The sequence below is a fragment of the Triplophysa dalaica genome, chromosome 16 (genome assembly GCF_015846415.1).
Source record: "Triplophysa dalaica isolate WHDGS20190420 chromosome 16, ASM1584641v1, whole genome shotgun sequence".
Taxonomy (NCBI): domain Eukaryota; kingdom Metazoa; phylum Chordata; class Actinopteri; order Cypriniformes; family Nemacheilidae; genus Triplophysa; species Triplophysa dalaica.
This window is the reverse complement of record NC_079557.1, coordinates 14,228,882-14,244,889: the sequence shown is the minus strand read 5'-3', so window position 1 is coordinate 14,244,889 and position 16,008 is coordinate 14,228,882. Positions and strand designations below refer to the sequence as shown.

The 16,008-nt window shown below is 38.2% G+C and overlaps 1 long non-coding RNA gene across 1 annotated transcript in view; it reads left to right on the top strand.

Annotated features, from left to right (window-relative positions):
• Nucleotides 1-3,027: 3,027 nt before the first annotated feature.
• Nucleotides 3,028-16,008, top strand: part of LOC130437934 (uncharacterized) — a 50,017-nt gene continuing 37,036 nt past the window's right edge. The window contains exons 1-2 of the long non-coding RNA XR_008909246.1: nt 3,028-3,821; nt 5,303-5,506. This is a non-coding gene — a long non-coding RNA (uncharacterized LOC130437934). The remainder of the gene's footprint in view (nt 3,822-5,302; nt 5,507-16,008) is intronic.

Below are 16,008 nucleotides of genomic sequence, written 5' to 3'. Positions count from 1 at the left end.
CTGACAGCTGAGGTGCCAAAGCTAGGCGGGCACTTCAGCTCAGCACTCTGGGAAAGGGGCCGTTCCTGGTGTGCCTGATGTCCCAGGTGCTGCCGATCACACATGCATACACAAAAACTCACATGCAAAGTTAGTGCACTCACACACACACAAGCTATAGATACTGTTATTACAAAAACAACGAATAATCCCAAAACCTCATTTGATACGAGATAACATTTTTTTTTTAAATACACAAACAAAAAACGCTGAGGCTACAATTTGTATTGTAGACTAAACACACACAGTTTTTTTTGTATGCCGCCCAATCTTGCACGTAAATTTATGTAGAGCCAATTTGTCTTTGTGAATAATTGACATGAGATGATGGGTTTGGTTGACATTGAGGCGGAGCACCGGAACAGCAGTGGCAGTGTTTTGTTAAAGCGGAGCAATAACTTCAGACTCTGTGATCTCTAAAAGGTGTGTAAGTGCTAGAAACCATGTGTCAGGGGCGTGGGGTCTAAGCCGTGGACTTCTCCTGGGGCAGTGCAGGTGTGCAAGCCAGACCAGGAGAGAAACAACATTATGGAAGAAACAATAAACAAAAACAACCTAAGAGTGACACATTAAAACACAGCGGCTTTCAGGCCCTTTGAGGAGCGAGGGCTCTTTAAATCCCCACAGTGCTGATACAGGGACTTCAGAGAGGGTGAGAGAAGGAGCCAGAAAGCTGGAGAGTGATTGAGGTTGGGGGAAATATGTGTGAATCAGAAAGAATCCCCTAAAGCATGGCATCCGGTGAGAGAGGGCTGAGACTCCTTGACTAATGTGCCCAGTTTTGCGCTGTCTATGTAACACCTTTACAAGCAGCACCTGAACTGGCAGCTAATCACGAAAGAAAAAGAGTGTGAGTGTGAGCATGTAAAAGGGTTGGTAGAAAAAAAGGAAGGACGAAATTTAAAGGGATAGTTCACAAATGAAATTCTTTCGTCATTTACTCACCCAAGTCATTCCAAACCAGTATGATTATTTATTTAGCAGAACACAAAAGAAGATACTTTAATGAACGCTGGTGCCCAAACCATATTGACTTTCATTTAATGGACACAAAACAAAAGAGACATTTCTCAAAATAACTTCTTTTGTATTCCACAGAAAAAAGTGTCACACACAATGGCATAAATGTGAACAAATTATGACAATGTTTTCATTTTTGGATGAACTATCCCTTTAAGAGTGAGAATATCAATCTTGACGTGCAAAACGCAATATTACAAAATACTTTGGTTAAATGCAAACAGAAGCCCCTTGACGCCCATGTTATTTGTCTTTTGTGTATGCGCATCGTCTCCTCACTGGCATAAAAACAGCTTGCGAAAGCCACACGTGCACGAATGTTAATACACGCTGAGATTCATAAACAGGACACATCACATTGTGTTTGTCATCCAAATCACATTCTCACACCGCAAGTTACCCATAAAGCTCAGAGATATGTTGATAGGCCTGTCATCATCTTCGCACAATTTTCTTCGCGACTCCATGCAACCTAATTAGAGACCCAAATGTGCCATTGACAAATACAGAACGTCTCGCAATATTTGAGTACACGAACAATAAATTACCATAAACAATACACTAATAAAACTCATCAAATTATGCCATGATCTCAAGCTAATTATGTACAGTCACAACTAAATAATCACATGGATTGTTATGAATTCTGAAAATATAAATAAATATATACTGTCTGCCACCACGAACACGGCAGCTATTTCTGCAAACGCATTTACGATCGGATGCATTTGAACTACTCATCTAGTGTAGGATAGTTTCCATAGCTCAGACTGGGTCCAGTGTCAAAAAATCATTTTGCGATATTAAAGATTTTAAACGTGTGGCTAGAATTACCAACACACTCTATAATCTGTTCTATAAATGCAACTTCCTGTTCTTCTAATACAAACACAATGATTTGACGTTCAATTAGTTTAAGAAGAGCCCTGGTATTGAAGGTAATCTTTAAAACCCATTTAGCTTGTCAAAGTAAACTGTTTTGTAATTAGTGTATCAGAAGTATTACGAGCCGAAATCAAAGCTGCGTGTCTTGACATCCCTCATAGGAGAGGGACAATAAGTCTGAAGCAAAAGACTTGTCTTTGCATGCCATCTGTCCTCAGCTCTGACGCTTGCTCTAATTACTGCTTCTCCCTTGGCTAATGCTCCCTCATTAGGCATCGGGAGCATGTGCAATCCACACAAGCACTGAGAAATTTGCACTAAAAACGCTAGCTGGAGCCATAATGGGATCAGAAAATCTGTCTGGTGCGAAAGGCAATTCACACTCGCGGCTAAACGCTCATTTTGCTTTTCTGTCTCCCTTAAATTTGTACATCATTCACTACAACAACCTTCCAGTTTCAGATTTTTGCTCCAGCTTGGAAATGTCGCTCGCTCCTCCAAGACAACACAGTAGTTCTTTCCAAACTGTATTGAAAGTATTGCCATTTCAGCAACCTTCTTTCAGTGGGAATGACTATATGGTTTTCGCAGTAGCTTTAACTGATGGCTCCTCAAGACATTCCAACAAGAGTTTTGCATGATTCATGACAGCAATTATGTATTTCCATCTAGAAAGTGTTGTTTTCTTTTAGGTGGTATGGCTTTTCCACACCACAAAACATTGCACCTGCGTTTACTTTTGTCCTGTGCCAAATCACTTTCTTGTTCCGTTTTTCTATTTAGTGTTTGTGTGATTAATTTCAGCTGTTTTGGGAGAGCGAGAAAGAAAAGAACCTTAATTTCTGTGAAAGAGAATGCATGTATCACTCATCAGAGGCGACGACTGTCATTGTTCTAGATGGCTCAAATTTGTAATTGCTGCGCAGAATGAGTCCGTCAGTGCTGTTTGCTGTTATCTTTATTACAATCAAAGAAATGGTGGGATTGTTGCCGCACATAATTAGAACTGTGATATCATTTGTCATCATTAAATCATTGCAACATCGTCACTGAGATTTAGATGTGGCTCAAGGCAGGGTTCTCACCACATTCCTTAGAAAGGACTCCAGGCATCTGCTGCAGTAAAATTAGTGATTTATATTCAGACAAACATACAAACGACTGATATGAAATATTACAGCGTAGTATTTGTGTATTTTGATTGATGTTCTTCAATATGCCTCAACTATTGGCCCTTAGGTCTGCAGGCTTCATACACAGGAAACTGCTAAATGATGAAACAGGGCTGCGTTCAGCACCGACAAAACGTTTTTTAAACGGAAACGGTGGTGCGGTTGAACAACCTGTTGTGATGACGCAAGAGTTTAACTACGGCAGCTGAGAAGGGAATTCTTTGTGTTATTTTCGAAGAATTTTCGGAGCCTGACGAAATCGGTATAAATACGTGTTGAATACTGCAAAATACATATCTTCTAATATCTTCAATTGTTGCGTATACCGAACTGCAGCGGATATTTTGACCCATTGTGCGAGCTGTCCCTTTAATACCGCGTGGTTTATATACATGCTGCTGATTGGGCTGACATTCTTGACACACCCAGCAAACAAGAGAACACGTATCATAAACCTCGTTGCAAACCGTTTCTAGGAAACGTGTCGTTCCCAGGAAACGTGTCGTTCCCGGAAACCGTAGCGCACCGGTTTGAGGTTGAACATGCCCAAGATTCCACTTCAATGTTGATCGTTATATTTACAAGAACCAACCAACCAATGTTAATCAAGCTCGCGGTCTCACGAGCGGCCTAGGCAAAGAAATCGACGGGACAGAGCTGCTCGAGTCGCAGCGTATTGTGTATGAGCTAAAACCTGGCAGTCAGGTAGTTTATATAATATATAATACCAGATTATATGTACAAAATCGACATCTGTGTAATTCCTTGTATTTTTAGGTATGATCGTATTATTAGGGATGTGCGAGGCTACAGGCGACTAAACGGGTCAGTTGCCTATAGTCGATTTTAAATATAATGGGCTAAAGTTACAGCATTTTTATACATTTATACAACAGAAATTACAAAACGTTTCGTTTAACATAATTTTACGTTTTAAATCTGGATAGGAAACAAAGTCATGTTACCTCAGAGCTGTCATGTTTTCTCCATGTCACGCGCGAGTCGGGAAATTATCCCGAATATCAGAAGATAAACAAGGTTTGGGAATATTCGGGAATATTCTTATGGCAGAGAGTTTTACGTATGATAAGTCGTGTCAAAAAATATATTTTATGTCGTGTATATAAAAACACCAGTGGTGACGACCAAAGCAGTCATATGCCCATCCCATCTATCGTTTAGTTCAAAGCGACACTGCTGTGACGCAGACATCCATATTAACCGTTTCTGTTGCATGCCCGAGGGTTTGTTTTTATTGTCTGGCCGATCACAATATTTAAGTATTAAGGTTAACAAAGATCGTGTCAATGCAGCTATAACATTCATCGTGTTTAATGTGAGATATAAGAATACTATGACCTAAAGATGATGAAGATACATTTCCATCTTTATCCTCTTTAGCTCATTTGAGGGACTGACATAAAATGGACGTTTTTTTCTGGCAGGAGTTATTTGCACTAAAGGTAAACAACAAAAGATGCTAGTTATGTTTACACTAAGTGAAAATAGCCGCATTTCTTAGCGATATGCTATTTACACTAGCCGAAAATAGCTGTTTTTGGATGAAGTAGAAAAAGTAGTTAGATACGTATTGTTGTGCATTAAACATTATGCAATAATAACAGAGTGAAAATCATTATATTTTTAAGAATTATTAAAATGATGGAAACTTATTGAGATATTAATGTCCTACCCCTAACCTTAAAAAATAATTTTAGTGCAAAATACTCTCAAGGTGCTAACAAAGGCTAACAAGGTGGCCTATTTGTACTCAAATAGACACTTCTTTTTTTTACCGTTAACTCTATTACTTCATGATGTTTATTCCCCTTGTCAAGCTCAGCATTCATACTGATAGTTTGATTTAATTGAATTACCAAAATATTGACTGTAAACAATGTAGTGCAATCAGATTTTGCCAAAAACGTTATTAGTCATGCACTATTCGTCAACCCTGTAACATTGTGACTGTATCAGGGTTGAAATTATCTAGGCCATTAGTGTTGTCAACAATAAATAACTTTGTATATCACAAGGCTTTATCCACATATTTAGCATTCAGAAAAAAAATGTTTGCCACAAATTTTTATTGGGTGGGGACATGTAATTTTAACAATTCTGTTTTTGAAATAAATGATAATAATGACACCATTTCTTGATGATGGTTCTGTTTTGTTTTGCAACAGTTTTCAACACAGTGATTTAATTTATAGTCAGAGCCATCTAAGAAGTTGAAGAGGTGATGTAGGACCAAGTATCGCTCCAGTTCTGTACCGTTTCCAGCACTCCTCTCTCCCACACAAGTTACCCAAAGCCAGCCCCTGTCCATCTGCACCGTCAGGCACCTCAGCTGGGAGAGTTACAAGCACCAGCCTCCCTCTTCTGTTCAGGTCAGAGTCCTTCACACTCAATGACATCATCATTGTCTGTCAGTCACTGAAAGCTGTGAGCCTCCTGTCTCAATAGAGACTAAAGCCATGCCAAAAAAAGTGCTTCCAGTACTTAAAACTGAAGAATTACAGATGAACGCAGACAGTGACACCATACATCAAATAACCGACTTTACGTGGGCCCGGTTTGTTTGATGCATGGTGTTGTGCTGGAAAGCTGGCCATCTTTAATGTGTGCAGACGGTGATGGAGTGATGTGAGCCAATCCAGCCATCTTGTACTGAGAATTCAGGGCTGGACAAGCTCTTGCCATCTGTAGCCACGGCAAAGCGTGAGTCTGCAGCCAGCCCACATTGTGTTGTAAGCAGCAGCCTGAGTTCTGAGGGATTTTGGAGAACGCTTGAGATGTCTCACCCCTTTCGGTTGTTCAATATCACCCACTAATGGTGCATGAACTTTTGAGGGGGTGACACCAATTACTTGAAAAGATTTAATGAGTGTAAATGATTTATCTTAAGTGCAAAAGAGGAACTGGGAAAGAGCTCATTATGTAGTCAGTGATTATCACCTGCCTATTAAGTGTTGTTAATAGTTGTGGAAATCCTTATGTTAAGCTGCACTGTAAGTGCCATCATGGGAACTTAAAACTTAATCAACTATTAAATATTATCTGACATTGTTTTGGAAAAAATCAAGATACTTCTTGGCTTTTGATGATCCAGTGCTTCATCATCTAAAATCCACGTAGACAGGAAAGTTCTGCCTGATCAATATCGACCAATCACACATCTGTGATAATTTTTTGGAGTGGGTAAACATGAAATTTAATACTTACAAATAGGAAAATGTATAATCTGTAAAATGGTAATACCTGTAAAAAAGGTAGCAGGATACATTCAGCCATAAAGCTTTTTGATCGAGATATTACTTTGTTTTACTGAGGAATAGCTTAACCAGTTTATCCAAATATTTGAGCTAGAGAAGCAAAATGTATAATACACTTGTCATCATTTATGTCATTGATTGCTAATGTGATATATTATTTATGGCATAATCATTTTTGGAATTTTTTGTTTTTCAAGAACATACAAGCTGTAGTTGTATTGCTATTACTCACATAGAAGATATTCTGTAGCTGCCCAGTAGGATTACCAAGATGGCTTTCAAAAGAACTTTATTGTCTTAAAAGGACTTTGACATGAACATTTATTCATTTAGCAGACGCTTTTATCCAAAGCGACTTGCATATGAGGTAAAGAATGGAAGCAATTGGGACAGCATAAGGACAACAAAAGCATAAGTGCAATCATAAAGACCTGTCTCATATTGCCTACTACAGAAATCAGATTTAGGTTTTTTTTTTAAAGAGTAGAAAAGAAATAGAAGTCAGAACTGATCGGCAGGTGTTATGTTTTACTTGTACATAACACTTAGACCAAAACACATTGTTTATTTGTGCTCAACTTGTGTTAACCTGGTACAAACTGATAAAACAAACATTTTAACTTGATAATTCTGTAGCACATTGTAAACATGACACCTGGTGGTTTCCATGTGGAGTAGTAAAACCCATGCCCCCTGACTTCTGGAAATTGTAAAGAACCAGCCAATCAGATTGAATTCCTTGCAATATGCAGAAGAATGTACAGTGTGTTGTCTGTGAGTGATGTTTGAGGCCACCTTAAATAACACAACTGCAATAACTCCAGTGAACAGTAGTATCTTCTTAGGAACTGCAAGTGTTACCATAGCAACCCAGGCTTTCTTTACTTTCCCCACTTTTACCCTCAAGGTTTTACCTAATCTGCTAAAGTTTGGGAATGATGCATCTACTGTTTCATAGTCAGGGTTTTTATCAGCATTATATGGGTTTTACCATTAGAAATCTTGTACTGACAATTTCATCTTTAAAAAAAACAAACGCTGTCGCGCATGCACACAGTTTTGGTACCCCAACTTAACTTCCGGTACACATTCACAAAACAATAGATTGCCTTCATATTATTTCTGATTGATAACAATCAAAAGAAATCGACAAGAACTGTTACTTGGCTAAACTTGTCTCCCCAATATTTTGAATTTAGACTGCGATACCAAGCTCAACCGCCAGATGTCAATGTACCATTGACCCAACTACAGGTCCTATTCAACAAATTGTATTTTTAATACCAGTAACATTCAATAAAATTCAACAAATCTTTATTTAATACAATTATTATACATTATAATAATAATACAAAGTAATAGTAACAAATTAAATAAATTACATATAAATAGTAATATTGTTAGACACTCGCCAAACACAAACAGGAAGTTAACTGGGGGTCAGGTGCAATATGAACAAAGAATTGTGCTTTGAAAGATACTGATTTATCAGACAGATATTTCAACAGTGCAGTTATGGTGAAGTATTTGGGAAAAATGGGAAAGGTAGGATAACATGATAACATAATGTTAAAATCGAGCAAATTAAGTTAATTGTATTTTTATTACCTTAGAATGAGCTATTTCTATCTACTTACACTGTTGGTCTGATTGCATGTTGTTGCAATGTAGCCATGTTGTTTCACAGTGGACCTAAATGGATCTGCTTGACAGAACACGTTTTGTAAATACGCTGTCACGTTCGGTAAAGAAGCGAATACATGACGGCATCTTAGTCCTCTCTCAGCCTCCGTAGTGTTTCGATCGGGTGGAGTGAGCCGAGGTTGCAATTCGCAACAATGTTCCATTAAGTCTGATCTTAACGGTCTGTGTGGTGTATTTCAAGTCTCCCTTTGGTGAAAATCTAGTTTTCAATGTTGTTCATGTCTGTGTGGTGTTTTTAGTACGTTTTAAAACAAATCATGTGCAGATTAATCATTCAAAACCACTGTTGAGTATTTCCCCCATAAAACCTCAGTTTACCAAAGAAAGACAGTCTAGAAAATGCAGCTTCTGACCTGTTAATTTCAACGACCAAAATTATGCTTTGCTAACACTTCGCTCACGTGTGCATTGAGAAACCGGCTTTAGCAGCATCTAGAACTGCTGATTGCGGCATCTTTGTCCGTATAGCCTATATCCTCCTATATGGCCCGAGGTGGTGCGATTGAGGGGAGGCAGGGACTAATTCGCACATTTATAACTCTGCATGAAATAAGGGTGAAGAGTTACAGTCAAATCATTTTAAGACATAAAGAAATTATTGTCACAGGTAAAAAAAATACACATGCTATTTTGATGCTCAGATTATTTGATGCTAGAGTTATAGGATGGAGAGTACAATTTTGGGATATATAGATAAATAGATTTACACTATAAGTTTAAATAGCAGTAGGTTTTCTTTACACTAATTGAAAATGGCAGCATTATTAGCGATATGCTATTTACACTTAACGAAAACAGCTGTTTTTGGATTAAGTAGAAATAGTAGTTAGTGTCTAGATCACAAACTTATTTATGTTAGTCTTTGCACCTAAGTATTGTTCTGCATTAAACATTATGCAATAATAACGGAGTGTTAATTATTATATTTACAAAAATGATTTAAATGATGGCAACTTATTGAGACATTAAGGCCCTACACCTAACCTTACCTTAAACCTAAACATTATGAATCAAATATAGTAATTTTTTTGAAAACAAATGCTTTGCTGTAGCTCAGTGGTAAGAGCATTGTGTTAACAACACAATCCCAGGGGATCGCACATACCTTAATAAATGTGTAGGATAATGCATTTTAAGTTGCTTTGGATAAAAGCGTCTGCCAAATACATAAATGTAAATGCAGAAAAGACAGAAAGAGGTAAAGAACGTTTTCAACAAGAGGTACATTAGAACCCCTGTCTCAATTGCCAAAGCTGTACAGACTTTACACCTTACGCCACTAGAGTCGACGTTAGAAAGGCGTCCTTTTTACACTTTCTCTAATCCAATCACATATTGGTGGGCGGAGCTAGTCAAAATAGTCTCTGCCATCCAGACGGGCTATTTGTGTAAATAGACACTAAATTTTTTATTAGAGCCAACAGTAAACCTGCAGCCAGTGTGCGAGCAAAGCCAGAGAAAGCACTCTGTTTCTCATTTCACATTCAAAAGTTGCTTTTCTAAAGACACTGTAGCAACAGATTAAAGTTTTACTGAAAAACTAAAATAATATGACAAAATAAAATGTTATTTACATTTATGCATTTTGCAGCCGCTTTTATCCATAATGCTACACATTTGTTTCTAAGTATGTGCAATCCCTTGTATCAAACCCATGACCTTGGCATTGTTAGCACCATGCTCTAATCCAGTGGTATTCAAACCTGAGCCTGGGGCACACATTTTAAATGTCTCCCTTATCTAGAACACCTGACTCAAATCATCAGCTCATTAAGTGAGAAATCCATGAATTGAACTAACAGTGTCATTTAAAAGAGATATACAAAATGTGCAGAGTGGTGGGTCCCCAGGCTCAGGTTTGAAAACCACTGCCTAACCACTGAGCTAAAGAAAAGCTGTTATGACCCCATTAAAACCACAAACGCTCTCTGATCTAAAATACAGATCTGAAGAAATCAGTTAGGCCTCACTTAAAAGTTACAAATCTGTTCTTTGTGTCGTCTTTTTTTAACCCAGTTTGTGACTTCTGGGTTACAAGTCTGCTAAGTTAAAACAGAGAGTGCCACAAACATGTAAGAAACAAAGCCATATCAACACACACATTTACACACACACACAAAAGAAAGTCGACATCCTTTCCACACCTGAGGTGGTAAAGCTCTCACCTTCCGATCGCATGCAGGTGCGAAAGCAAATACAATTAATCTTTGCTCAAAAAAAAAAGAGTATTCCAGGTGTAATCATGTAAAGTCTCATCAAGCCCAACACAGGTGCCCATGTTCAACAGACTTTCGGATTGTCAGACACTTTAGAAGGTGGATATTTCGTCTAATCACTCCATCAAACAGCATGAGGAGGAAGAATCCAATTGTTTACTTGCAGAGAGCGTCAACAAGGCTACACATCTGTAACGGGCCTGTGAATGGGTGTCATTACATTAGGGAAATCAATGCCGCATTTAACCCTCTATAAATGTTCCGCTCTCACAACCCCTGCGTCTCATTTAATACAAGTGCTGCGTCATAAGGGGAAAAGAAGAATAAAGTGATGTTTACCTATTCACACCTCTGATGAGTACAAGAGAATTGAATTCATGCTGAGAGAGGAATAATTGATTTGGACGGCAGCCGCACCGAGAACATCTGGGGTCTTTCTCACACCGACACACCTTTTGATGACATAATAAAAGAAGGCTGAATTTCAAGGCATCATCATTTTCACCAATAATACCCCGTAAATATGTTTCCGTTGTGCACAAATCTTGAAAATATTCCCCTGATGAAATGAATTAGCCTTTTCTTTACAGTTGTGGTGTGACTTTGTTAATCAGATCTTCAAATATATTATTTAAGCCATCTTCAATTATCGGATTGCACTGAACATTTAAATAACACGAGTCAACGGTAGGAGCATCACTTAAACAGTGGAGAACGCGTTGCGATAGCTTGACGGGGGTGCGCCAGCCCTTATTTCCGCCTTAACTCGAGGCTCCTTCCTCTTGCACCCCACTTTTGTTTCTGGCATCTGGTTCACAGGGTAATTTGGCTGTACAGACACCCTTCCCCGCTCTGCTCGGTTCCGTGGCGCTCCCATTTAAAAAGTGAGAAATTATAATTATCAGAATTATGCTTTTAATGATGCGTTAATTAGACTCCTACAGTGAGATTAGCAAGTGCTTATGAATTATTAACTGTGAAGTCTTTCCAGAATTTGTACAAGCAGGACGCACTAAATTTGCTTTTTGGTGATTAGCATGCCTGAAAATAACACAACAGACTGTGGTGCATATGCTTATGATTACAACTTTAAGTGCATTTATTTAACTCGATCACACACCGGCAGTTTTGTGCCAAGATTCTGTGTAACCAACTTCGTGGGCAAGGAGCCTCGCGGATTCGTACTTTCTCATTAAGAGAAGCATATGATGAATCATTCCCTGCCAAAAGTCTTTTTAACCACAAGTCAGATAAATACAGCGAGCTCGTTCTGTTTTGTGTTTTCGCTTTGATGGTATCACAAGGTCACTGTAATGATCTGTGTGCTTTCTTTGCTAATGCCGTTGTCAACTCTGCTGCTTCACTCTGTCAACGGCAATAAAAACAATCGGCATTCACAGCGCGCCGCACCAAACCCCTGTGTAAGCACAATACACGTTAAATAAACAAGCCGTCCTGCAGCCAATCCCGGCCGGGTGTTACATGAGCTAAACCTAACAGAGCATGGTAAATTATTTGGGTAATCCCTAGCTGTAATAACTAAGTCAACTGTTTTGAATTGGAGGAATCGCTTCTGCCCCAACCTCAGTGGTCATGGCCGTCCTCTTTAGGGCCGCTTGTAACGCTTGGTGTGAGTTGTCCAAACTTTTGGATGGAAATCGCCCTGCTAATTTGCAGGATGTGGGTAACACCCTCCACTTGGCATGCACAAGCGCACCCAGGAGACTTCACAAAAGACAATTTAAAGCGAAGGAAGAAACCTGCTCTTTGCCGCAGTCCATTTTTAACCAAATAACCAATAAATAACCCATGTCCAAATGGCCAATTTAAACGGCACCCTATGGGCTGAGGCCTATTAGTGCGTACAAAGGACACTGCCACGAGAATTTGAAATGAAGTCACGATTAAAGATTTCAGAAAGAGCTTAGTATCTTATTAGGATATATAAAGGTTAATGTATAAATATTTGATCTTTGACACAAATTATTACATGGTACATAAAAATGGTACTTGGGCCCATCTGTTGTTTGTGTGCTTTTATTCTCTAATGACTTCTTAAAATAAACTCCTTCAATGTGATGTAAGACCTTTTCCTTTGACTTAACATTATCCCTTTCAACTCTAACAAGGTGATCAAAACCATTGTCCAGCTTATTATGTGGCAATTTAGTAATTCTTTGAATTGACTTTTGTTTTGCAAGAAACAAGGCTCCAAAATTGTAGTGCTCAATATACACTCTTAAGATAAAAGGCGATGCCATGGAAGAACACTTTTGGGTTTCACAACATCCATTCAGTCAAAGGTTCTTTAAAGAACCTACAGTTTTTTATTTATTTTTATAATCTGAAGAAGTTTTTGTGACACAGAACGGTTCTTCAGATGTTAAAGGTTCTCTATGGAACCAAAAGGTTCTTCAATGGCATCAAAGAATTTTGAAGCACCTTTTTCTTTAAGAGTGTACAAAAACATGTGACCACAAAATGCTGCATTGGACCAATCACAGAAGACCATGCAATACATTGGAAGCTTTCTTTTATTCAAAGGCAAGATAGAATATAACAAAACTGTGTTGTATTCAGAAACTGCTTAAACAGGAGTTCATCATGTCAGTTTTCGTCTGACAACATGTGACTTTGAACCGCATTTTAATGAACCATTGATTATTTGATATCTCCCATACGCTTTACTCCGCAGGGTGGCAAGCAGGCGCGTTATTGGGCCGGAGGGCAGAAAATAACAACGCGATGTGTCTTATGAAGAGACCTCCGACAAACGCGCAGAACGAATATTCATCGGCAGGATTTGTTAATGCACAGGTTATGCAAATCAGTCCTCGTTGACTCACCGACTCGTTATAACATTAATTAACACAGTGCTACCTTGCTCAATATTTGGTAACAGAGCCACTGTCTGCGGATGCAAAAATTTACAGGATTCCAATTTTAATGAGGGAGCAGAGCACAGGTGTGCTAATGAAGGGAATGGCTCATTTGAATAAAACCGTCCTGTTTGGAAGAAAATTAATTAGCAGAACAGGAGTAAACGTTGACACCTTTGAACATCGATGGTAAAATTATACCATAATGCAAATTTCTCGTTGATTACAAATTTGCTTTAGCCTTAATTATTATACTCTGTTTAGTAAAGTCAGTTCATCATCTCTAATTATCGTGATATCAGATACATTAGTGAGGTTAGTTACTTTAGACATTTTAAAACTATCACATGAATGCAGCTTTGCAGTGCATTTTTGTCGCTTTCCGATTGTAAATTATTTAGCTGCTGTAAATAAATCTAAGTTCAGGAGGAGCCTGATCATTTTGTCTATGTACACATTCTTGTAGCTTATATAAGTAAAATAATTGTATTAGCAATGCAAAAGGTCTTTGGTTCAATCCCATGGAACACGCATACTGTGGATTGAATAGGTGTAAGTTGCTTCGGATAAAATCGTCTGCCAAACACTGGTAACAATGTAAAATGTAAGCAGTCACTATGAATGATTGACTTTCTTCATGTTAAGTCTCCATTTGAGGCTAAATTTACTCCACGCTCACCCTGTCTGTCTTAATTTCCCCTCTTGAATTACCATGTTTAAGCCTTATTTTCACCAGACAACACACCTAACTGCAACTTATTAAAAAGTATGATGTGGAATTTTACTGCGACATTCAAGACGGAGCAGGTAATGGGGAAATACCATGTCTTTTCATGAAGGGTAGTGGAACGTAGTCTTAACCCGAGGCCTGATATTAAAACGCTTTTCTGTGCTGCTTAAAGCAGCAATTACTGTAGGGTGCGTTGTGAAGTAAGTGTTAGATACTCAAAAGTCCCTCACACGATAGCTCCAAGTTGATCACTTTGAATACCCACTTGAGGCCAATGCTTTTCATAGTTTGTGTTTTATCCGCTTTGTCATAGAGGGACCGCACATATTTTGCTTCCATTGCAATTCGCAGCTGAAAATCCAAAGCTATAAACTCAGCAGGCCTTTAGCCCACGGATAAATGGCACATCAGCACTAAGTTGTGACTGTAAGATGTTTAAATAGACTATGTAAAAATACACAAATATGCATAAAACATAAACTAAACAACAGTGTAGATACTAGTATACAACATTAAACTTAAAATAAGTGTTTGGGCCTATTAGACCAATCCAACATTGGGCCATTGATGAACAGAGAAATCACGAGCCATTGAAGATGTTTAAACCTGTCTGAGATGACTGGCATTGGTCAGTCACTTCTCTGTCATCTATAAATATAAGAATTGATCAATTTAGTCACAGGAACCGGATACCTATGATGCTTAAGACCTGATTTCCATCAAACTTCTGCACCCAGAACCAGACTGGGCCCCTTAAATAGTAATGTGCTAGAACACAAATAGGGGATGCGTGATCACAAAACCTGCTGTCGGGTGTTGATTCGCGCTGTCTGGTGAGTGCCAATAGGGACGCACGTCAGTTTTATAGCTGAGCTAGGATGAGAGGCGTTGGCAGGGAAAGAAATGCTCCCATCAATGTTTATTAATCATCACCAGCGTATGATACTGTAGAATTGCGGTATTTTTACGCACGTTGAGAATGCACAAAGCGGCTCTGGCTACAAGGCGATTAACTTAATTAGTCACAGGTCTGTCTGAGAGCCATGCAAAACTGTTCCTGGTATAAGCAAAAAGCCATACGTGTCAGTCTATCAACTGTCAGTCAATGTCATCTGCTGGGTCTGTTTTTCCCCGCTTTTACACACATGCTAGTAGCTGTTTGAAAAGAATCATGTCTTGAATTTGCTTATATGTACCAAAGTTTGGAGATATAACTCCCATATAACCAGTGTTTATTAGTACTTTTTTATTAAATATCAGCCTAAGGGAATCACAGTCATGCTAAAATGTATTATATTTGGTTTTATCGGATGCATGCGCTGTCACAAAGTTAACTTTCTGTCTGTGTTTGGGTATAAATATGTATTTTATGTTTCATTTATATGAATGTTATTATAAATTAATATTTTGTCGTATATCAGTTGTATTAAAGTAAATTAAAACTACTAAATACTTATTGATTTGCGATGGTCTACCAGAAGTTTGGGCCACATAACATTTGGTTGTGTTGCTGCTGCTGAAACCGTCTATAAAATTTCCAAAACACTGTTTACAACCAAAAAGCGAATTTTTTTGATGTCTTTCAGTAGTGCATTTACCTGACAACAGCATTTTGTCGGACCGAAAACACTATGTTTCAATTATGTGTTTCAAAGTGCCTTTATCGTCTTTCTGTAATCTACAAAAACGAGAATATTTGAAAACCGATAATGTCGCACGTGCATATTACGTTTCAATACAAAGTAATATTGTGAACTACTAGCCTGGAGTGCATAACAATGCAAACCAGCCTTTTGAGTCATTGCACTTTTCTGTTTTCAGTTATTTATTTTTTACCATATATAATAAAGCCGCTTTTGAAGTCAGAGCAAAAAATTTGAACTGTTGTATAAACTACAAATTCAAGAAGAGTGTCATCATAGGCCTTTATACTTGTTGCCTTGTATGTTGTTTATATGGAGATGCAAAGATACAAGTAAAATGCATTGTCACGGGTTGCACGTTTCTGAACTTCCTCCACACATTATTTAGGAGCATTAAGGATTTTAACATAAAAATAGAATTAAAGTATTTAAAATACTGTTCAAC